Here is a 23,987-nt window from a genome sequence, read left to right as displayed (position 1 = left end):
TATCTCTACAATGTGGTTTAGGAAGAATGCAGCTCTACCAAAGTTACATTCAACCTCAGCCGGTTACATTCATTGAAGTCTAGCTCTACCACATGGTAGAGCTAGACCTCAAATGCAATTCTAGCTCCACCACATGGTAGAGCTGGACCTCAAAGCATTCTAGCTCTACGATGTGGCCTAGGTAGAATACAGCTCTACCTCATGGTAGAGCTAGATCAAATGCAATTCTAGCTCCTTGGATCTTGTCATGTGAAGTAGGTCTCTTCTTGGAGTAATTGGTTTTGATGTGTATGGAACACAGCTAGATCGATGCATTCTTGCTCTACCACATGGTAGAGCTAGACCTCAAAGCTTTCTACCTCTACGACTCTCACGGTAGAGCTAGACCTCAAATGCAATTGTAGCTGCACCACATGGTAGAGCTAGACCTCAAAGCATTCTATCTCTACAATGTGGTTTATGTAGAATACAGCTCTACCACAGTTACATTCAACCTCAGCCGATTACATTCGTTGAAGCTAAGCTCTACCACATGGTAGAGCTAGAAGAATGCAATTCTAGCTCCACCACATGGTAGAGCTGGACCTCAAAGCAACATAGCCCTACGATGTGGTCTAGGTAGAATACAGGTCTACCACGTGGTAGAGCTAGATCAAATGCAATTCTAGCTCCTTGGTTATTGTCATGTGAATTAGGTCTCTTCTTGGAGTAATTGGTTTTGTTAATGTGTATGGAACATAGCTAGATCGATGCATTCTTGCTCTACCACACGGTAGAGATAGACCTCAAAGCTTTCTACCTCTACGACTCTAGCTCCACCACATGGTAGAGCTAGACCTAAAATACAATTCTAGCTCCACCACATGGTAGAGCTAGACCTCAAAGCATTCTAGTATCTCTACAATGTGGTTTAGGTAGAATACAGCTCTACCACAGTTACATTCTTTTAAACCTCAGCCGGTTACATTCATTGAGGTCTAGCTCTACCACATGGTAGAGCTAGACCTCAAATGCAATGCTAGCTCCACCACATGGTAGAGCTGGATCTCAAAGCATTCTAGCTCTACGATGTGGCCTAGGTAGAATATAGCTCTACCTCATGGTAAAGCTAGATTAAATGCAATTCTAGCTCCTTGGATCTTGTCATGTGAAGTAGGTCTCTTCTTGGAGTAATTGGTTTTGATGTGTATGGAACACAGCTAGATCGATGCATTCTTGCTCTACCACATGGTAGAGCTAGACCTCAAAGCTTTCTACCTCTACGACTCTCATGGTAGAGCTAGACCTCAAATGCAATTCTAGCTGCACCACATGGTAGAGCTAGACCTCAAAGCATTCTATCTCTACAATGTGGTTTATGTAGAATACAGCTCTACCACAGTTACATTCAACCTCAGCCAATTACATTCGTTGAAGCTAAGCTCTACCACATGGTAGAGCTAGAAGAATGCAATTCTAGCTCCACCACATGGTAGAGCTGGACCTCAAAGCATTCTAGCCCTTCGATGTGGTCTAGCTAGAATACAGCTCTACCACGTGGTAGAGCTAGATCAAATGCAATTCTAGCTCCTTGGTTATTGTCATGTGAAGTAGGTCTCTTCTTGGAGTCATTGGTTTTGTTGATGTGTACCGAACATAGCTCGATCGATGCATTCTTGCTCTACCACATGGTAGAGCTAGACCTCAAAGCTTTCTACCTCTACGATTCTAGCTCCACCACATGGTAGAGCTAGACCTCAAATGCAATTCTAGCTCCACCACATGGTAGAGCTAGACCTTAAAGCATTCTATCTCTACAATGTGGTTTAGGTAGAATACAGCTCTACCAATGTCACATTCAATCTCAGTTGAATACATTCATTGAAGTCTAGCTCTACCACATGGTAGAGCTAGAACAATGCATTCTAGCTCCACCACATGGTGGAGCTAAACCTCAAAGCATTCTAGTTCTACGATATGGTCTAGGTAGAATACAGCTCTACCACGTGGTAGAGCTAGATCGAATGCAATTCTAGCTCCTTGGTTCCTGTCATGTGAAGTAGATCTCTTCTTGGAGTAATTGGTTTTGTTAATGTGTACGGAACACAGCTAGATCGATGCATTCTTGCTCTACCACATGGTAGAGCTAGACCTCAAAGCTTTCTACCTCTACGATTCTAGCTCCACCAGATGGTAGAGCTAGACCTCAAATGCAATTCTAGCCCCACCACATTGTAGAGCAAGACCTCAAAGCATTCTATCTCTACAATGTGGTTTAGGTAGAATATAGCTCTACCACAGTGATATTCAACCTCAGCCGGTTACATTCGTTGAAGTCTAGCTCTACCACATGGTAGAGCTAGACCTCAAATGCAATTCTAGCTCCACCACATGGTAGAGCTGGACCTCAAAGCATTCTAGCCCTATGATGTGGTCTAGGTAGAATACAGCTCTACCACGTGGTAGAGCTACATCAAATGCAATTCTGGCTCCTTGATTATTGTCATGTGAAGTAGGTCTCTTCTTGGAGTAATTGGTTTTGTTGATGTGTATGGAACACAGCTAGATCGATGCATTCTTGCTCTACCACATGGTAGAGATAGACCTCAAAGCTTTCTACCTCTACGACTCTAGCTCCACCACATGGTAGAGCTAGACCTGAAATGCAATTCTAGCTCCACCACATGGTAGAGCTAGACCTCAAAGCATTCTATCTCTACAATGTGGTTTAAGTAGAATACAGCTCTACCACAGTTATATTTAACCTCAGCCGGTTACATTCATTGAAGTCTAGCTCTACCACACATGGTAGAGCTATAGGAATGCATTCTAGCTCCACCACATGGTAGAGCTAGATTTCAAAGCATTCTAGTCAATACATTTATTAATCTTGCTATGCCACCTGGTAGAGATAGTATCCATTAAAAAACCAGCACTAGAATACTTTGAAGTCCAGCTAGAATGCATTTATCTAGCTCTACCATGTGGTAGAGCAAGACTAATAAATGTATAATTGAGAGCTCCAAGATGGAGTAATTAAGATACAATGCCTTGAGGTCTAGCTCTACCATGTGGTGGAGCTAGAATTGCATTTGAGGTCTAGCTCTACCATGTGGTGGAGCTAGAATCATAGAGGTAGAAAGCTTTGAGGTCTAGCTCTACCACAGTTACATTCAACCTCAGCCGGTTACATTCATTGAAGTCTAGATCTACCACATGGTAGAGCTAGAAGAATGCATTCTAGCTCCACCACATGGTAGAGTTGGACCTCAAAGCATTCTAGCTCTACGATGTAGTCTAGATAGGATACAGCTCTACCACATGGTAGAGCTAGACCTCAAATGCAATTCTAGCTCCACCACATGGTAGAGCTGGACCTCAAAGCATTCTAGCTCTAAGATGTGGTCTAGGTAGAATACAGCTCTAGCATGTGGTAGAGCTGGACCTCAAATGCAATTATAGCTCCTTGGCTCTTGTCATGTGAAGTAGACCTCAAAGCATTCTATCTCTACAATGTGGTTTAGGTAGAATACAGCTCTACCACAGTTACATTCAACCTCAGCCGGTACATTCATTGAAGTCTAGCTCTACCACATGGTAGAGCTAGAAGAATGCATTCTAGCTCCACCACATGGTAGAGCTAGATTTCAAAGCATTCTAGCTCTACGATGTGGTCTAGGTAGAATACAGCTCTACCACGTGGTAGAGCTAGATCAAATGCAATTCTAGCTCCTTGGTTCTTGTCATGTGAAGTAGGTCTCTTCTTGGAGTAATTGGTTTTGTTGATGTGTACCGAACACAGCTAGATCGATGCATTCTTGCTCTACCACATGGTAGAGCTAGACCTCAAAGCTTTCTACCTCTATGATTCTAGCTCCACCACATGGTAGAGCTAGACCTCAAATGCAATTCTAGCTCCACCACATGGTAGAGCTAGACCTCAAAGCATTCTATCTCTACAGTAAGATTTAGGTAGAATGCAGCTCTACCACAGTTACATTCAACCTCAGCCGGTTACATTCATTGAAGTCTAGATCTACCACATGGTAGAGCTAGAAGAATGCATTCTAGCTCCACCATATGGTAGAGTTGGACCTCAAAGCATTCTAGCTCTACGATGTAGTCTAGATAGAATACAGCTCTACCACATGGCAGACCTAGACCTCAAATGCAATTCTAGCTCCACCACATGGTGGAGCTGGACCTCAAAGCATTCTAGCTCTAGGATGTGGTCTAGGTAGAATACAGCTCTAGCACGTGGTAGAGCTGGACCTCAAATGCAATTATAGCTCCTTGGTTCTTGTCATGTGAAGTAGGTCTCTTCTTGGAGTAAATGGATTTGTTGATGTGTATGGAACACAGCTAGATCGATGCATTCTTGCTCTACCACAAGGTAGAGCTAGACCTCAAAGCTTTCTACCTGTACGATTCTAGCTCCACCACATGGTAGAGCTAGACCTCAAAGCTTTCTACATCTACGATTCTAGCTCCACCACATGGTAGAGCTAGACCTCAAATGCAATAATAGCTCCACCACATGGTAGAGCTAGACCTCAAAGCATTCTATCTCTACAATGTGGTTTAGGTAGAATACAGCTCCACCACAGTTACATTCAACCTCAGCCGGTATATTCATTGAACTCTAGATCTACCACATGGTAGAGCTAGAAGAATGCATTCTAGCTCCACCACATGGTAGAGCTAGATTTCAAAGCATTCTAGCTCTACGATGTGGTCTAGGTAGAATACAGCTCTACCACGTGGTAGAGCTAGATCAAATGCAGTTCTAGCTCCTTGGTTCTTGTCATGTGAAGTAGGTCTCTTCTTGGAGTAATTGGTTTTGTTGATGTGTACGGAACACAGCTAGATCGATGCATTCTTGCTCTACCACATGGTAGAGATAAACCTCAAAGCTTTCTACCTCTACGACTCTAGCTCCACCACATGGTAGAGCTAGACCTGAAATGCAATTCTAGCTCCAACACATGGTAGAGCTAGACCTTAAAGCATTCTATCTCTACAATGTGGTTTAAGTAGAATACAGCTCTACCACAGTTATATTTAACCTCAGCCGGTTACATTCATTGAAGTCTAGCTCTACCACATGGTAGAGCTATAGGAATGCATTCTAGCTCCACCACATGTTAGAGCTAGATTTCAAAGCAATCTAGTCAATACATCTTGCTCTGCCACCTGGTAGGGATAATATCCATTGAAAAACTAGCACTAGAATACTTTGAAGTCCAGCTAGAATGCATTTATCTAGCTCTACCATGTGGTAGAGCAAGACTAATAAATGTATAATTGAGAGCTCCAAGATGGAGTAATTAAGATACAATGCCTTGAGGTCTAGCTCTACCACATGGTAGAGCTAGACCTCAAATGCAATTCTAGCTCCACCACATGGTAGAGCTAGACCTCAAAGCATTCTAGCTCTAGGATGTGGTCTAGGTAGAATACAGCTCTAGCACATAGTAGAGCTGGACCTCAAATGCAATTATAGCTCCTTGGTTCTTGTCAAGTGAAGTAGGTCTCTTCTTAGAGTAAATGGTTTTGTTGATGTGTATGGAACACAGCTAGATCGATGCATTCTTACTCTACCACAAGGTAGAGCTAGACCTCAAAGCTTTCTACATCTACGATTCTAGCTCCACCACATGGTAGAGCTAGACCTCAAATGCAATAATAGCTCTACCACATGGTAGAGCTAGACCTCAAAGCATTCTAGCTCTAAGATGTGGTCTAGGTAGAATACAGCTCTACCACGTGGTAGAGCTAGATCAAATGCAATTCTAGCTCCTTGGTTCTTGTCATGTGAAGTAGGTCTCTTCTTGGAGTAATTGGTTTTGTTGATGTGTACCGAACATAGCTCGATCGATGCATTCTTGCTCTACCACATGGTAGAGCTAGACCTCAAAGCTTTCTACCTCTATGATTCTAGCTCCACCACATGGTAGAGCTAGACCTCAAATGCAATTCTAGCTCCACCACATGGTACAGCTAGACCTCAAAGCATTCTATCTCTACAATGTGGTTTAGGTAGAATACAGCTCTACCAATGTCACATTCAACCTCAGCCGATTACATTCATTGAAGTCTAGCTCTACCACGTGGTAGAGCTAGAAGAATGCATTCTAGCTCCACCACATGGTGGAGCTGGACCTCAAAGCATTCTAGCTCTACGATGTGGTCTAGGTATAATACAGCTCCACCACGTGGTAGAGCTAGATCAAATGCATTCTTGTCATGTGAAGTAGGTCTCTTCTTGGAGTAATTGGTTTTGTTGATGTGTACGGAATAGAGCTAGATCGATGCATTATTGCTCTACCACTTGGTATTGCTAGACCTCAAAGCTTTCTACCTCTATGATTCTAGCTCCACCACATGGTAGAGCTAGACTTCAAATGCAATTCTAACTCCACCACATTGTAGAGCTAGACCTCAAAGCATTCTATCTCTACAATGTGGTTTAGGTAGAATACAGCTCTCCCACAGTTACATTCAACCTCAGCCGGTTACATTCCTTGAAGTCTAGCTCTACCACATGGTAGAGCTAGACCTCAAATGCAATTCTAGCTCCACCACATGGTAGAGATGGACCTCAAAGCTTTCTAGCTCTACGATATGGCCTAGGTAGAATACAGCTCTTCCTCATGGTAGAGCTAGATCAAATGCAATTCTAGCTCCTTGGATCTTGTCATGTGAAGTAGGTTTTTTCTTGGAGTAATTGGTTTTGATGTGTAAGGAACACAGCTAGATCGATGCATTCTTGCTCTACCACATGGTAGAGCTAGACCTCAAAGCTTTCTACCTCTACGACTCTCATAGTAGAGCTAGACCTCAAATGCAATTGTAGCTGCACCACATGGTAGAGCTAGACCTCAAAGCATTCTATCTCTACAATGTGGTTTATGTAGAATACAGCTCTACCACAGTTACATTCAACCTCAGCTGCTTACATTCGTTGAAGCTAAGCTCTACCACATGGTAGAGCTAGAAGAATGCAATTCTAGCTCCACCACATGGTAGAGCTGGACCTCAACGCATTCTAGCCCTACGATGTGGTCTAGATAGAATACAGCTCTACCACGTGGTAGAGCTAGATCAAATGCAATTCTAGCTCCTTGGTTATTGTCATGTGAAGTAGGTCTCTTCTTGGAGTAATTGGTTTTGTTGATGTGTATGGAACACAGCTAGATCGATGCATTCTTGCTCTACCACACGGTAGAGCTAGACCTCAAAGCTTTCTACCTCTACGATTCTAGCTCCACCACATGGTAGAGCTAGACCTCAATTGCAATTCTAGCTCCACCACATGGTAGAGCTAGACCTCAAAGCATTCTATCTCTACAATGTGGTTTAGGTAGAATACTTCTCTACCAATGTCACATTCAACCTCAGCCGATTACATTCCTTGAAGTCTAGCTCTACCACATGGTAGAGCTAGAAGAATGCATTCTAGCTCCACCACATGGTGGAGCTGGACCTCAAAGCATTCTAGCTCTACGATGTGGTCTAGGTAGAATACAGCTCTACCACGTAGTAGAGCTAGATCAAATGCAATTCTAGCTCCTTGGACCTTGTCATGTGAAGTAGGTCTCTTCTTGGAGTAATTGGTTTTGATGTGTATGGAACACAGCTAGATCGATGCATTCTTGCTCTACCACATGGTAGAGCGAGACCTCAAAGCTTTCTACCTCTACGACTCTCATGGTAGAGCTAGACCTCAAATGCAATTCTAGCTCCACCACATGGTAGAGCTAGACCTCAAAGCATTCTATCTCTACAATGTGGTTTAGGAAGAATGCAGCTCTACCAAAGTTACATTCAACCTCAGCCGGTTACATTCATTGAAGTCTAGCTCTACCACATGGTAGAGCTAGACCTCAAATGCAATTCTAGCTCCACCACATGGTAGAGCTGGACCTCAAAGCATTCTAGCTCTATGATGTGGCCTAGGTAGAATACAGCTCTACCTCATGGTAGAGCTAGATCAAATGCAATTCTAGCTCCTTGGATCTTGTCATGTGAAGTAGGTCTCTTCTTGGAGTAATTTGTTTTGATGTGTATGGAACACAGCTAGATCAATGTATTCTTGCTCTACCACATGGTAGAGCTAGACCTCAAAGCTTTCTACCTCTACGACTCTCACGGTAGAGCTAGACCTCAAATGCAATTGTAGCTGCACCACATGGTAGAGCTAGACCTCAAAGCATTCTATCTCTACAATGTGGTTTATGTAGAATACAGCTCTACCACAGTTACATTCAACCTCAGCCGATTACATTCGTTGAAGCTAAGCTCTACCACATGGTAGAGCTAGAAGAATGCAATTCTAGCTCCACCACATGGTAGAGCTGGACCTCAAAGCAACATAGCCCTACGATGTGGTCTAGGTAGAATACAGGTCTACCACGTGGTAGAGCTAGATCAAATGCAATTCTAGCTCCTTGGTTATTGTCATGTGAAGTAGGTCTCTTCTTGGAGTAATTGGTTTTGTTAATGTGTATGGAACATAGCTAGATCGATGCATTCTTGCTCTACCACATGGTAGAGATAGACCTCAAAGCTTTCTACCTCTACGACTCTAGCTCCACCACATGGTAGAGATAGACCTCAAAGCTTTCTACCTCTACGACTCTAGCTCCACCACATGGTAGAGCTAGACCTAAAATACAATTCTAGCTCCACCACATGGTAGAGCTAGACCTCAAAGCATTCTAGTATCTCTACAATGTGGTTTAGGTAGAATACAGCTCTACCACAGTTACATTCTTGAAACCTCAGCCGGTTACATTCATTAAGGTCTAGCTCTACCACATGGTAGAGCTAGACCTCAAATGCAATGCTAGCTCCACCACATGGTAGAGCTGGATCTCAAAGCATTCTAGCTCTACGATGTGGCCTAGGTAGAATATAGCTCTACCTCATGGTAAAGCTAGATTAAATGCAATTCTAGCTCCTTGGATCTTGTCATGTGAAGTAGGTCTCTTCTTGGAGTAATTGGTTTTGATGTGTATGGAACACAGCTAGATCGATGCATTCTTGCTCTACCACATGGTAGAGCTAGACGTCAAAGCTTTCTACCTCTACGACTCTCATGGTAAAGCTAGACCTCAAATGCAATTCTAGCTGCACCACATGGTAGAGCTAGACCTCAAAGCATTCTATCTCTACAATGTGGTTTATGTAGAATACAGCTCTACCACAGTTACATTCAACCTCAGCCAATTACATTCGTTGAAGCTAAGCTCTACCACATGGTAGAGCTAGAAGAATGCAATTCTAGCTCCACCACATGGTAGAGCTGGACCTCAAAGCATTCTAGCCCTTCGATGTGGTCTAGCTAGAATACAGCTCTACCACGTGGTAGAGCTAGATCAAATGCAATTCTAGCTCCTTGGTTATTGTCATGTGAAGTAGGTCTCTTCTTGGAGTCATTGGTTTTGTTGATGTGTACCGAACATAGCTCGATCGATGCATTCTTGCTCTACCACATGGTAGAGCTAGACCTCAAAGCTTTCTACCTCTACGATTCTAGCTCCAGCACATGGTAGAGCTAGACCTCAAATGAAATTCTAGCTCCACCACATGGTAGAGCTAGACCTTAAAGCATTCTATCTCTACAATGTGGTTTAGGTAGACTACAGCTCTACCAATGTCACATTCAATGATGTCAGTTGAATACATTCATTGAAGTCTAGCTCTACCACATGGTAGAGCTAGAACAATGCATTCTAGCTCCACCACATGGTGGAGCTGAACCTCAAAGCATTCTAGTTCTACGATATGGTCTAGGTAGAATACAGCTCTACCATGTGGTAGAGCTAGATCGAATGCAATTCTAGCTCCTTGGTTCCTGTCATGTGAAGTAGATCTCTTCTTGGAGTAATTGGTTTTGTTAATGTGTACGGAACACAGCTAGATCGATGCATTCTTGCTCTACCACATGGTAGAGCTAGACCTCAAAGCTTTCTACCTCTACGATTCTAGCTCCACCAGATGGTAGAGCTAGACCTCAAATGCAATTCTAACTCCACCACATTGTAGAGCAAGACCTCAAAGCATTCTATCTCTACAATGTGGTTTAGGTAGAATATAGCTCTACCACAGTGATATTCAACCTCAGCCGGTTACATTCGTTGAAGTCTAGCTCTACCACATGGTAGAGCTAGACCTCAAATGCAATTCTAGCTCCACCACATGGTAGAGCTGGACCTCAAAGCATTCTAGCCCTACGATGTGGTCTAGGTAGAATACAGCTCTACCACGTGGTAGAGCTAGATCAAATGCAATTCTGGCTCCTTGGTTATTGTCATGTGAAGTAGGTCTCTTCTTGGAGTAATTGGTTTTGTTGATGTGTATGGAACACAGCTAGATCGATGCATTCTTGCTCTACCACATGGTAGAGATAGACCTCAAAGCTTTCTACCTCTACGACTCTAGCTCCACCACATGGTAGAGCTAGACCTGAAATGCAATTCTAGCTCCACCACATGGTAGAGCTAGTCCTCAAAGCATTCTATCTCTACAATGTTGTTTAAGTAGAATACAGCTCTACCACAGTTATATTTAACCTCAACCGGTTACATTCATTGAAGTCTAGCTCTACCACACATGGTAGAGCTATAGGAATGCATTCTAGCTCCACCACATGGTAGAGCTAGATTTCAAAGCATTCTAGTCAATACATTTATTAATCTTGCTATGCCACCTGGTAGAGATAGTATCCATTAAAAAACCAGCACTAGAATACTTTGAAGTCCAGCTAGAATGCATTTATCTAGCTCTACCATGTGGTAGAGCAAGACTAATAAATGTATAATTGAGAGCTCCAAGATGGAGTAATTAATATACAATGCCTTGAGGTCTAGCTCTACCATGTGGTGGAGCTAGAATTGCATTTGAGGTCTAGCTCTACCATGTGGTGGAGCTAGAATCATAGAGGTAGAAAGCTTTGAGGTCTAGCTCTACCACAGTTACATTCAACCTCAGCCGGTTACATTCATTGAAGCTAGAATCATAGAGGTAGAAAGCTTTGAGGGCTAGCTCTACCACAGTTACATTCAACCTCAGCTGGTTACATTCATTGAGGTCTAGCTCTACCATGTGGTGGAGCTAGAATTGCATTTGAGGTCTAGCTCTACCATGTGGTGGAGCTAGAATCATAGAGGTAGAAAGCTTTGAGGTCTAGCTCTACCATAGTTACATTCAACCTCAGCCGGTTACATTCATTGAAGTCTAGATCTACCACATGGTAGAGCTAGAAGAATGCATTCTAGCTCCACCACATGGTAGAGTTGGACCTCAAAGCATTCTAGCTCTACGATGTAGTCTAGATAGAATACAGCTCTACCACATGGTAGAGCTAGACCTCAAATGCAATTCTAGCTCCACCACATGGTAGAGCTGGACCTCAAAGCATTCTAGCTCTAAGATGTGGTCTAGGTAGAATACAGCTCTAGCACGTGGTAGAGCTGGACCTCAAATGCAATTATAGCTCCTTGGCTCTTGTCATGTGAAGTAGACCTCAAAGCATTCTACCTCTACAATGTGGTTTAGGTAGAATACAGCTCTACCACAGTTACATTCAACCTCAGCCGGTACATTCATTGAAGTCTAGCTCTACCACATGGTAGAGCTAGAAGAATGCATTCTAGCTCCACCACATGGTAGAGCTAGATTTCAAAGCATTCTAGCTCTACGATGTGGTCTAGGTAGAATACAGCTCTACCACGTGGTAGAGCTAGATCAAATGCAATTCTAGCTCCTTGGTTCTTGTCATGTGAAGTAGGTCTCTTCTTGGAGTAATTGGTTTTGTTGATGTGTACCGAACACAGCTAGATCGATGCATTCTTGCTCTACCACATGGTAGAGCTAGACCTCAAAGCTTTCTACCTCTATGATTCTAGCTCCACCACATGGTAGAGCTAGACCTCAAATGCAATTCTAGCTCCACCACATGGTAGAGCTAGACCTCAAAGCATTCTATCTCTACAGTAAGATTTAGGTAGAATGCAGCTCTACCATAGTTACATTCAACCTCAGCCGGTTACATTCATTGAAGTCTAGATCTACCACATGGTAGAGCTAGAAGAATGCATTCTAGCTCCACCATATGGTAGAGTTGGACCTCAAAGCATTCTATCTCTACGATGTAGTCTAGATAGAATACAGCTCTACCACATGGCAGACCTAGACCTCAAATGCAATTCTAGCTCCACCACATGGTGGAGCTGGACCTCAAAGCATTCTAGCTCTAGGATGTGGTCTAGGTAGAATACAGCTCTAGCACGTGGTAGAGCTGGACCTCAAATGCAATTATAGCTCCTTGGTTCTTGTCATGTGAAGTAGGTCTCTTCTTGGAGTAAATGGATTTGTTGATGTGTATGGAACACAGCTAGATCGATGCATTCTTGCTCTACCACAAGGTAGAGCTAGACCTCAAAGCTTTCTACCTGTACGATTCTAGCTCCACCACATGGTAGAGCTAGACCTCAAAGCTTTCTACATCTACGATTCTAGCTCCACCACATGGTAGAGCTAGACCTCAAATGCAATAATAGCTCCACCACATGGTAGAGCTAGACCTCAAAGCATTCTATCTCTACAATGTGGTTTAGGTAGAATACAGCTCCACCACAGTTACATTCAACCTCAGCCGGTATATTCATTGAAGTTTTGCTCTACCACATGGTAGAGCTAGAAGAATGCATTCTAGCTCCACCACATGGTAGAGCTAGATTTCAAAGCATTCTAGCTCTACGATGTGGTCTAGGTAGAATACAGCTCTACCACGTGGTAGAGCTAGATCAAATGCAGTTCTAGCTCCTTGGTTCTTGTCATGTGAAGTAGGTCTCTTCTTGGAGTAATTGGTTTTGTTGATGTGTACGGAACACAGCTAGATCGATGCATTCTTGATCTAACACATGGTAGAGATAGACCTCAAAGCTTTCTACCTCTACGACTCTAGCTCCACCACATGGTAGAGCTAGACCTGAAATGCAATTCTAGCTCCACCACATGGTAGAGCTAGACCTTAAAGCATTCTATCTCTACAATGTGGTTTAAGTAGAATATAGCTCTACCACAGTTATATTTAACCTCAGTCGGTTGCATTCATTGAAGTCTAGCTCTACCACATGGTAGACCTATAGGAATGCATTCTAGCTCCACCACATGTTAGAGCTAGATTTCAAAGCAATCTAGTCAATACATCTTGCTCTGCCACCTGGTAGGGATAATATCCATTGAAAAACTAGCACTAGAATACTTTGAAGTCCAGCTAGAATGCATTTATCTAGCTCTACCATGTGGTAGAGCAAGACTAATAAATGTATAATTGAGAGCTCCAAGATGGAGTAATTAAGATACAATGCCTTGAGGTCTAGCTCTACCACATGGTAGAGCTAGACTTCAAATGCAATTCTAGCTCCACCACATGGTAGAGCTAGACCTCAAAGCATTCTAGCTCTAGGATGTGGTCTAGGTAGAATACAGCTCTAGCACGTAGTAGAGCTGGACCTCAAATGCAATTATAGCTCCTTGGTTCTTGTCAAGTGAAGTAGGTCTCTTCTTAGAGTAAATGGTTTTGTTGATGTGTATGGAACACAGCTAGATCGATGCATTCTTACTCTACCACAAGGTAGAGCTAGACCTCAAAGCTTTCTACATCTATGATTCTAGCTCCACCACATGGTAGAGCTAGACCTCAAATGCAATAATAGCTCTACCACATGGTAGAGCTAGACCTCAAAGCATTCTAGCTCTATGATGTGGTCTAGGTAGAATACAGCTCTACCACGTGGTAGAGCTAGATCAAATGCAATTCTAGCTCCTTGGTTCTTGTCATGTGAAGTAGGTCTCTTCTTGGAGTAATTGGTTTTGTTGATGTGTACCGAACATAGCTCGATCGATGCATTCTTGCTCTACCACATGGTAGAGCTAGACCTCAAAGCTTTCTACCTCTATGATTCTAGCTCCACCACATGGTAGAGCTAGACCTCAAATGCAATTCTAGCTCCACCACATGGTAGAGCTAGACCTCAAAGCATTCTATCTCTATAATGTGGTTTAGGTAGAATACAGCTCTACCAATGTCACATTCAACCTCAGCCGATTACATTCATTGAAGTCTAGCTCTACCACATGGTAGAGCTAGAAGAATGCATTCTAGCTCCACCACATGGTGGAGCTGGACCTCAAAGCATTCTAGCTCTACGATGTGGTCTAGGTATAATACAGCTCCACCACGTGGTAGAGCTAGATCAAATGCATTCTTGTCATGTGAAGTAGGTCTCTTCTTGGAGTAATTGGTTTTGTTGATGTGTACGGAACACAGCTAGATCGATGCATTATTGCTCTACCACATGGTATTGCTAGACCTCAAAGCTTTCTACCTCTATGATTCTAGCTCCACCACATGGTAGAGCTAGACTTCAAATGCAATTCTAACTCCACCACATTGTAGAGCTAGACCTCAAAGCATTCTATCTCTACAATGTGGTTTAGGTAGAATACAGCTCTCCCACAGTTACATTCAACCTTAGCCGGTTACATTCCTTGAAGTCTAGCTCTACCACATGGTAGAGCTAGACCTCAAATGCAATTCTAGCTCCACCACATGGTAGAGATGGACCTCAAAGCTTTCTAGCTCTACGATATGGCCTAGGTAGAATACAGCTCTTCCTCATGGTAGAGCTAGATCAAATGCAATTCTAGCTCCTTGGATCTTGTCATGTGAAGTAGGTTTTTTCTTGGAGTAATTGGTTTTGATGTGTAAGGAACACAGCTAGATCGATGCATTCTTGCTCTACCACATGGTAGAGCTAGACCTCAAAGCTTTCTACCTCTACGACTCTCATAGTAGAGCTAGACCTCAAATGCATTTCTAGCTGCACCACATGGTAGAGCTAGACCTCAAAGCATTCTATCTCTACAATGTGGTTTATGTAGAATACAGCTCTACCACAGTTACATTCAACCTCAGCTGCTTACATTCGTTGAAGCTAAGCTCTACCACATGGTAGAGCTAGAAGAATGCAATTCTAGCTCCACCACATGGTAGAGCTGGACCTCAACGCATTCTAGCCCTACGATGTGGTCTAGATAGAATACAGCTCTACCACGTGGTAGAGCTAGATCAAATGCAATTCTAGCTCCTTGGTTATTGTCATGTGAAGTAGGTCTCTTCTTGGAGTAATTGGTTTTGTTGATGTGTATGGAACACAGCTAGATCGATGCATTCTTGCTCTACCACATGGTAGAGCTAGACCTCAAAGCTTTCTACCTGTACGATTCTAGCTCCACCACATGGTAGAGCTAGACCTCAATTGCAATTCTAGCTCCACCACATGGTAGAGCTAGACCTCAAAGCATTCTATCTCTACAATGTGGTTTAGGTAGAATACTTCTCTACCAATGTCACATTCAACCTCAACCGATTACATTCATTGAAGTCTAGCTCTACCACATGGTAGAGCTAGAAGAATGCATTCTAGCTCCACCACATGGTGGAGCTGGACCTCAAAGCATTCTAGCTCTACGATGTGGTCTAGGTAGAATACAGCTCTACCACGTAGTAGAGCTAGATCAAATGCAATTCTAGCTCCTTGGACCTTGTCATGTGAAGTAGGTCTCTTCTTGGAGTAATTGGTTTTGATGTGTATGGAACACAGCTAGATCGATGCATTCTTGCTCTACCACATGGTAGAGCGAGACCTCAAAGCTTTCTACCTCTACGACTCTCATGGTAGAGCTAGACCTCAAATGCAATTCTAGCTCCACCACATGGTAGAGCTAGACCTCAAAGCATTCTATCTCTACAATGTGGTTTAGGAAGAATGCAGCTCTACCAAAGTTACATTCAACCTCAGCCGGTTACATTCATTGAAGTCTAGCTCTACCACATGGTAGAGCTAGACCTCAAATGCAATTCTAGCTCCACCACATGGTAGAGCTGGACCTCAAAGCATTCTAGCTCTACGATGTGGCCTAGGTAGAATACAGCTCTACCTCATGGTAGAGCTAGATCAAATGCAATTCTAGCTCCTTGGATCTTGTCATGTGAAGTAGGTCTCTTCTTAGAGTAATTTGTTTTGATGTGTATGGAACATAGCTAGATCAATGTATTCTTGCTCTACCACATGGTAGAGCTAGACCTCAAAGCTTTCTACCTCTACGACTCTCACGGTAGAGCTAGACCTCAAATGCAATTGTAGCTGCACCACATGGTAGAGCTAGACCTCAAAGCATTCTATCTCTACAATGTGGTTTATGTAGAATACAGCTCTACCAGAGTTACATTCAACCTCAGCCGATTACATTCGTTGAAGCTAAGCTCTACCACATGGTAGAGCTAGAAGAATGCAATTCTAGCTCCACCACATGGTAGAGCTGGACCTCAAAGCAACATAGCCCTACGATGTGGTCTAGGTAGAATACAGGTCTACCACGTGGTAGAGCTAGATCAAATGCAATTCTAGCTCCTTGGTTATTGTCATGTGAAGTAGGTCTCTTCTAGGAGTAATTGGTTTTGTTAATGTGTATGGAACATAGCTAGATCGATGCATTCTTGCTCTACCACATGGTAGAGATAGACCTCAAAGCTTTCTACCTCTACGACTCTAGCTCCACCACATGGTAGAGATAGACCTCAAAGCTTTCTACCTCTACGACTCTAGCTCCACCACATGGTAGAGCTACACCTAAAATACAATTCTAGCTCCACCACATGGTAGAGCTAGACCTCAAAGCATTCTAGTATCTCTACAATGTGGTTTAGGTAGAATACAGCTCTACCACAGTTACATTCTTGAAACCTCAGCCGGTTACATTCATTAAGGTCTAGCTCTACCACATGGTAGAGCTAGACCTCAAATGCAATGCTAGCTCCACCACATGGTAGAGCTGGATCTCAAAGCATTCTAGCTCTACGATGTGGCCTAGGTAGAATATAGCTCTACCTCATGGTAAAGCTAGATTAAATGCAATTCTAGCTCCTTGGATCTTGTCATGTGAAGTAGGTCTCTTCTTGGAGTAATTGGTTTTGATGTGTATGGAACACAGCTAGATCGATGCATTCTTGCTCTACCACATGGTAGAGCTAGACCTCAAAGCTTTCTACCTCTACGACTCTCATGGTAAAGCTAGACCTCAAATGCAATTCTAGCTGCACCACATGGTAGAGCTAGACCTCAAAGCATTCTATCTCTACAATGTGGTTTATGTAGAATACAGCTCTACCACAGTTACATTCAACCTCAGCCAATTACATTCGTTGAAGCTAAGCTCTACCACATGGTAGAGCTAGAAGAATGCAATTCTAGCTCCACCACATGGTAGAGCTGGACCTCAAAGCATTCTAGCCCTTCGATGTGGTCTAGCTAGAATACAGCTCTACCACGTGGTAGAGCTAGATCAAATGCAATTCTAGCTCCTTGGTTATTGTCATGTGAAGTAGGTCTCTTCTTGGAGTCATTGGTTTTGTTGATGTGTACCGAACATAGCTCGATCGATGCATTCTTGCTCTACCACATGGTAGAGCTAGACCTCAAAGCTTTCTACCTCTACGATTCTAGCTCCAGCACATGGTAGAGCTAGACCTCAAATGCAATTCTAGCTCCACCACATGGTAGAGCTAGACCTTAAAGCATTCTATCTCTACAATGTGGTTTAGGTAGAATACAGCTCTACCAATGTCACATTCAATGTCAGTTGAATACATTCATTGAAGTCTAGCTCTACCACATGGTAGAGCTAGAACAATGCATTCTAGCTCCACCACATGGTGGAGCTGAACCTCAAAGCATTCTAGTTCTACGATATGGTCTAGGTAGAATACAGTTCTACCACGTGGTAGAGCTAGATCGAATGCAATTCTAGCTCCTTGGTTCCTGTCATGTGAAGTAGATCTCTTCTTGGAGTAATTGGTTTTGTTAATGTGTACGGAACACAGCTAGATCGATGCATTCTTGCTCTACCACATGGTAGAGCTAGACCTCAAAGCTTTCTACCTCTATGATTCTAGCTCCACCAGATGGTAGAGCTAGACCTCAAATGCAATTCTAACTCCACCACATTGTAGAGCAAGACCTCAAAGCATTCTATCTCTACAATGTGGTTTAGGTAGAATATAGCTCTACCACAGTGATATTCAACCTCAGCCGGTTACATTCGTTGAAGTCTAGCTCTACCACATGGTAGAGCTAGACCTCAAATGCAATTCTAGCTCCACCACATGGTAGAGCTGGACCTCAAAGCATTCTAGCCCTACGATGTGGTCTAGGTAGAATACAGCTCTACCACGTGGTAGAGCTAGATCAAATGCAATTCTGGCTCCTTGGTTATTGTCATGTGAAGTAGGTCTCTTCTTGGAGTAATTGGTTTTGTTGATGTGTATGGAACACAGCTAGATCGATGCATTCTTGCTCTACCACATGGTAGAGATAGACCTCAAAGCTTTCTACCTCTACGACTCTAGCTCCACCACATGGTAGAGCTAGACCTGAAATGCAATTCTAGCTCCACCACATGGTAGAGCTAGTCCTAAAAGCATTCTATCTCTACAATGTGGTTTAAGTAGAATACAGCTCTACCACAGTTATATTTAACCTCAACCGGTTACATTCATTGAAGTCTACCTCTACCACACATGGTAGAGCTATAGGAATGCATTCTAGCTCCACCACATGGTAGAGCTAGATTTCAAAGCATTCTAGTCAATACATTTATTAATCTTGCTATGCCACCTGGTAGAGATAGTATCCATTAAAAAACCAGCACTAGAATACTTTGAAGTCCAGCTAGAATGCATTTATCTAGCTCTACCATGTGGTAGAGCAAGACTAATAAATGTATAATTGAGAGCTCCAAGATGGAGTAATTAATATACAATGCCTTGAGGTCTAGCTCTACCATGTGGTGGAGCTAGAATTGCATTTGAGGTCTAGCTCTACCATGTGGTGGAGCTAGAATCATAGAGGTAGAAAGCTTTGAGGTCTAGCTCTACCACAGTTACATTCAACCTCAGCCGGTTACATTCATTGAAGCTAGAATCATAGAGGTAGAAAGCTTTGAGGGCTAGCTCTACCACAGTTACATTCAACCTCAGCTGGTTACATTCATTGAGGTCTAGCTCTACCATGTGGTGGAGCTAGAATTGCATTTGAGGTCTAGCTCTACCATGTGGTGGAGCTAGAATCATAGAGGTAGAAAGCTTTGAGGTCTAGCTCTACCACAGTTACATTCAACCTCAGCCGGTTACATTCATTGAAGTCTAGATCTACCACATGGTAGAGCTAGAAGAATGCATTCTAGCTCCACCACATGGTAGAGTTGGACCTCAAAGCATTCTAGCTCTACGATGTAGTCTAGATAGAATACAGCTCTACCACATGGTAGAGCTAGACCTCAAATGCAATTCTAGCTCCACCACATGGTAGAGCTGGACCTCAAAGCATTCTAGCTCTAAGATGTGGTCTAGGTAGAATACAGCTCTAGCACATGGTAGAGCTGGACCTCAAAGGCAATTATAGCTCCTTGGCTCTTGTCATGTGAAGTAGACCTCAAAGCATTCTATCTCTACAATGTGGTTTAGGTAGAATACAGCTCTACCACAGTTACATTCAACCTCAGCCGGTACATTCATTGAAGTCTAGCTCTACCACATGGTAGAGCTAGAAGAATGCATTCTAGCTCCACCACATGGTAGAGCTAGATTTCAAAGCATTCTAGCTCTACGATGTGGTCTAGGTAGAATACAGCTCTACCACGTGGTAGAGCTAGATCAAATGCAATTCTAGCTCCTTGGTTCTTGTCATGTGAAGTAGGTCTCTTCTTGGAGTAATTGGTTTTGTTGATGTGTACCGAACACAGCTAGATCGATGCTTTTTTGCTCTACCACATGGTAGAGCTAGACCTCAAAGCTTTCTACCTCTATGATTCTAGCTCCACCACATGGTAGAGCTAGACCTCAAATGCAATTCTAGCTCCACCACATGGTAGAGCTAGACCTCAAAGCATTCTATCTCTACAGTAAGATTTAGGTAGAATGCAGCTCTACCACAGTTACATTCAACCTCAGCCGGTTACATTCATTGAAGTCTAGATCTACCACATGGTAGAGCTAGAAGAATGCATTCTAGCTCCACCATATGGTAGAGTTGGACCTCAAAGCATTCTAGCTCTACGATGTAGTCTAGATAGAATACAGCTCTACCACATGGCAGACCTAGACCTCAAATGCAATTCTAGCTCCACCACATGGTGGAGCTGGACCTCAAAGCATTCTACTCTAGGATGTGGTCTAGGTAGAATACAGCTCTAGCACGTGGTAGAGCTAGACCTCAAATGCAATTATAGCTCCTTGGTTCTTGTCATGTGAAGTAGGTATCTTCTTGGAGTAAATGGATTTGTTGATGTGTATGGAACACAGCTAGATCGATGCATTCTTGCTCTACCACAAGGTAGAGCTAGACCTCAAAGCTTTCTACCTGTACGATTCTAGCTCCACCACATGGTAGAGCTAGACCTTAAAGCTGTCTACATCTACGATTCTAGCTCCACCACATGGTAGAGCTAGACCTCAAATGCAATAATAGCTCCACCACATGGTAGAGCTAGACCTCAAAGCATTCTATCTCTACAATGTGGTTTAGGTAGAATACAGCTCCACCACAGTTACATTCAACCTCAGCCGGTATATTCATTGAACTCTAGCTCTACCACATGGTAGAGCTAGAAGAATGCATTCTAGCTCCACCACATGGTAGAGCTAGATTTCAAAGCATTCTAGCTCTACGATGTGGTCTAGGTAGAATACAGCTCTACCACGTGGTAGAGCTAGATCAAATGCAGTTCTAGCTCCTTGGTTCTTGTCATGTGAAGTAGGTCTCTTCTTGGAGTAATTGGTTTTGTTGATGTGTACGGAACACAGCTAGATCGATGCATTCTTGATCTAACACATGGTAGAGATAGACCTCAAAGCTTTCTACCTCTACGACTCTAGCTCCACCACATGGTAGAGCTAGACCTGAAATGCAATTCTAGCTCCACCACATGGTAGAGCTAGACCTTAAAGCATTCTATCTCTACAATGTGGTTTAAGTAGAATACAGCTCTACCACAGTTATATTTAACCTCAGTCGGTTACATTCATTGAAGTCTAGCTCTACCACATGGTAGAGCTATAGGAATGCATTCTAGCTCCACCACATGTTAGAGCTAGATTTCAAAGCAATCTAGTCAATACATCTTGCTCTGCCACCTGGTAGGGATAATATCCATTGAAAAACTAGCACTAGAATACTTTGAAGTCCAGCTAGAATGCATTTATCTAGCTCTACCATGTGGTAGAGCAAGACTAATAAATGTATAATTGAGAGCTCCAAGATGGAGTAATTAAGATACAATGCCTTGAGGTCTAGCTCTACCACATGGTAGAGCTAGACCTCAAATGCAATTCTAGCTCCACCACATGGTAGAGCTAGACCTCAAAGCATTCTAGCTCTAGGATGTGGTCTAGGTAGAATACAGCTCTAGCACGTAGTAGAGCTAGACCTCAAATGCAATTATAGCTCCTTGGTTCTTGTCAAGTGAAGTAGGTCTCTTCTTAGAGTAAATGGTTTTGTTGATGTGTATGGAACACAGCTAGATCGATGCATTCTTACTCTACCACAAGGTAGAGCTAGACCTCAAAGCTTTCTACATCTACGATTCTAGCTCCACCACATGGTAGAGCTAGACCTCAAATGCAATAATAGCTCTACCACATGGTAGAGCTAGACCTCAAAGCATTCTAGCTCTACGATGTGGTCTAGGTAGAATACAGCTCTACCACGTGGTAGAGCTAGATCAAATGCAATTCTAGCTCCTTGGTTCTTGTCATGTGAAGTAGGTCTCTTCTTGGAGTAATTGGTTTTGTTGATGTGTACCGAACATAGCTCGATCGATGCATTCTTGCTCTACCACATGGTAGAGCTAGACCTCAAAGCTTTCTACCTCTATGATTCTAGCTCCACCACATGGTAGAGCTAGACCTCAAATGCAATTCTAGCTCCACCACATGGTAGAGCTAGACCTCAAAGCATTCTATCTCTACAATGTGGTTTAGGTAGAATACAGCTCTACCAATGTCACATTGAACCTCAGCCGATTACATTCATTGAAGTCTAGCTCTACCACATGGTAGAGCTAGAATGCATTCTAGCTCCACCACATGGTGGAGCTGGACCTCAAAGCATTCTAGCTCTACGATGTGGTCTAGGTATAATACAGCTCTACCACGTGGTAGAGCTAGATCAAATGCATTCTTGTCATGTGAAGTAGGTCTCTTCTTGGAGTAATTGGTTTTGTTGATGTGTACGGAACACAGCTAGATCGATGCATTATTGCTCTACCACATGGTATTGCTAGACCTCAAAGCTTTCTACCTCTATGATTCTAGCTCCACCACATGGTAGAGCTAGACTTCAAATGCAATTCTAACTCCACCACATTGTAGAGCTAGACCTCAAAGCATTCTATCTCTACAATGTGGTTTAGGTAGAAAACAGCTCTACCACAGTTACATTCAACCTCAACCGGTTACATTCCTTGAAGTCTAGCTCTACCACATGGTAGAGCTAGACCTCAAATGCAATTCTAGCTCCACCACATGGTAGAGATGGACCTCAAAGCTTTCTAGCTCTACGATATGGCCTAGGTAGAATACAGCTCTTCCTCATGGTAGAGCTAGATCAAATGCAATTCTAGCTCCTTGGATCTTGTCATGTGAAGTAGGTTTTTTCTTGGAGTAATTGGTTTTGATGTGTAAGGAACACAGCTAGATCGATGCATTCTTGCTCTACCACATGGTAGAGCTAGACCTCAAAGCTTTCTACCTCTACGACTCTCATGGTAGAGCTAGACCTCAAATGCAATTCTAGCTGCACCACATGGTAGAGCTAGACTTCAAAGCATTCTATCTCTACAATGTGGTTTATGTAGAATACAGCTCTACCACAGTTACATTCAACCTCAGCCGGTTACATTCCTTGAAGCTAAGCTCTACCACATGGTAGAGCTAGAACAATGCAATTCTAGCTCCACCACATGGTAGAGCTGGACCTCAAAGCATTCTAGCCCTACGATGTGGTCTAGATAGAATACAGCTCTACCACGTGGTAGAGCTAGATCAAATGCAATTCTAGCTCCTTGGTTATTGTCATGTGAAGTAGGTCTCTTCTTGGAGTAATTGGTTTTGTTGATGTGTATGGAACACAGCTAGATCGATGCATTCTTGCTCTACCACATGGTAGAGATAGACCTCAAAGCTTTCTACCTCTATGACTCTAGCTCCACCACATGGTAGAGCTAGACCTCAAAGCATTCTATCTCTACAATGTGGTTTAAGTAGAATACAGCTCTACCACAGTTATCCTTAACCTCAGCCAGGTACATTCATTGAAGTCTAGCTCTACCACATGGTAGAGCTATAGGAATGCATTCTAGCTCCACCACATGGTAGCGCTAGATTTCAAAGCATTCTAGTCAATACATTTATTAATCTTGCTATGCCACCTGGTAGAGATAATATCCATTAAAAAACCAGCACTAGAATAGTTTGAAGTCCAGCTAGAATGCATTTATCTAGCTCTACCATGTGGTAGAGCAAGACTAATAAATATATAATTGAGAGCTCCAAGATGGAGTAATTAAGATACAATGCCTTGAGGTCTAGCTCTACCATGTGGTGGAGCTAGAATTGCATTTGAGGTCTAGCTCTACCATGTGGTGGAGCTAGAATCGTAGAGGTATAAAGCTTTGAGGTCTAGCTCTACCACAGTTACATTCAACCTCAGCCGTTACATTCATTGAAGTCTAGATCTACCACATGGTAGAGCTAGAAGAATGCATTCTAGCTTCACCACATGGTAGAGTTGGATCTCAAAGCATTCTAGCTCTACGATGTAGTCTAGATAGAATACAGCTCTACCACATGGTAGAGCTAGACCTCAAATGCAATTCTA

The sequence above is a fragment of the Cibotium barometz genome, chromosome 37, assembly GCF_041138505.1.
Source record: "Cibotium barometz isolate CiBa-2024 chromosome 37, ASM4113850v1, whole genome shotgun sequence".
In the NCBI taxonomy this organism is placed as follows: domain Eukaryota; kingdom Viridiplantae; phylum Streptophyta; class Polypodiopsida; order Cyatheales; family Cibotiaceae; genus Cibotium; species Cibotium barometz.
This window is presented reverse-complemented; position numbering follows the sequence as displayed.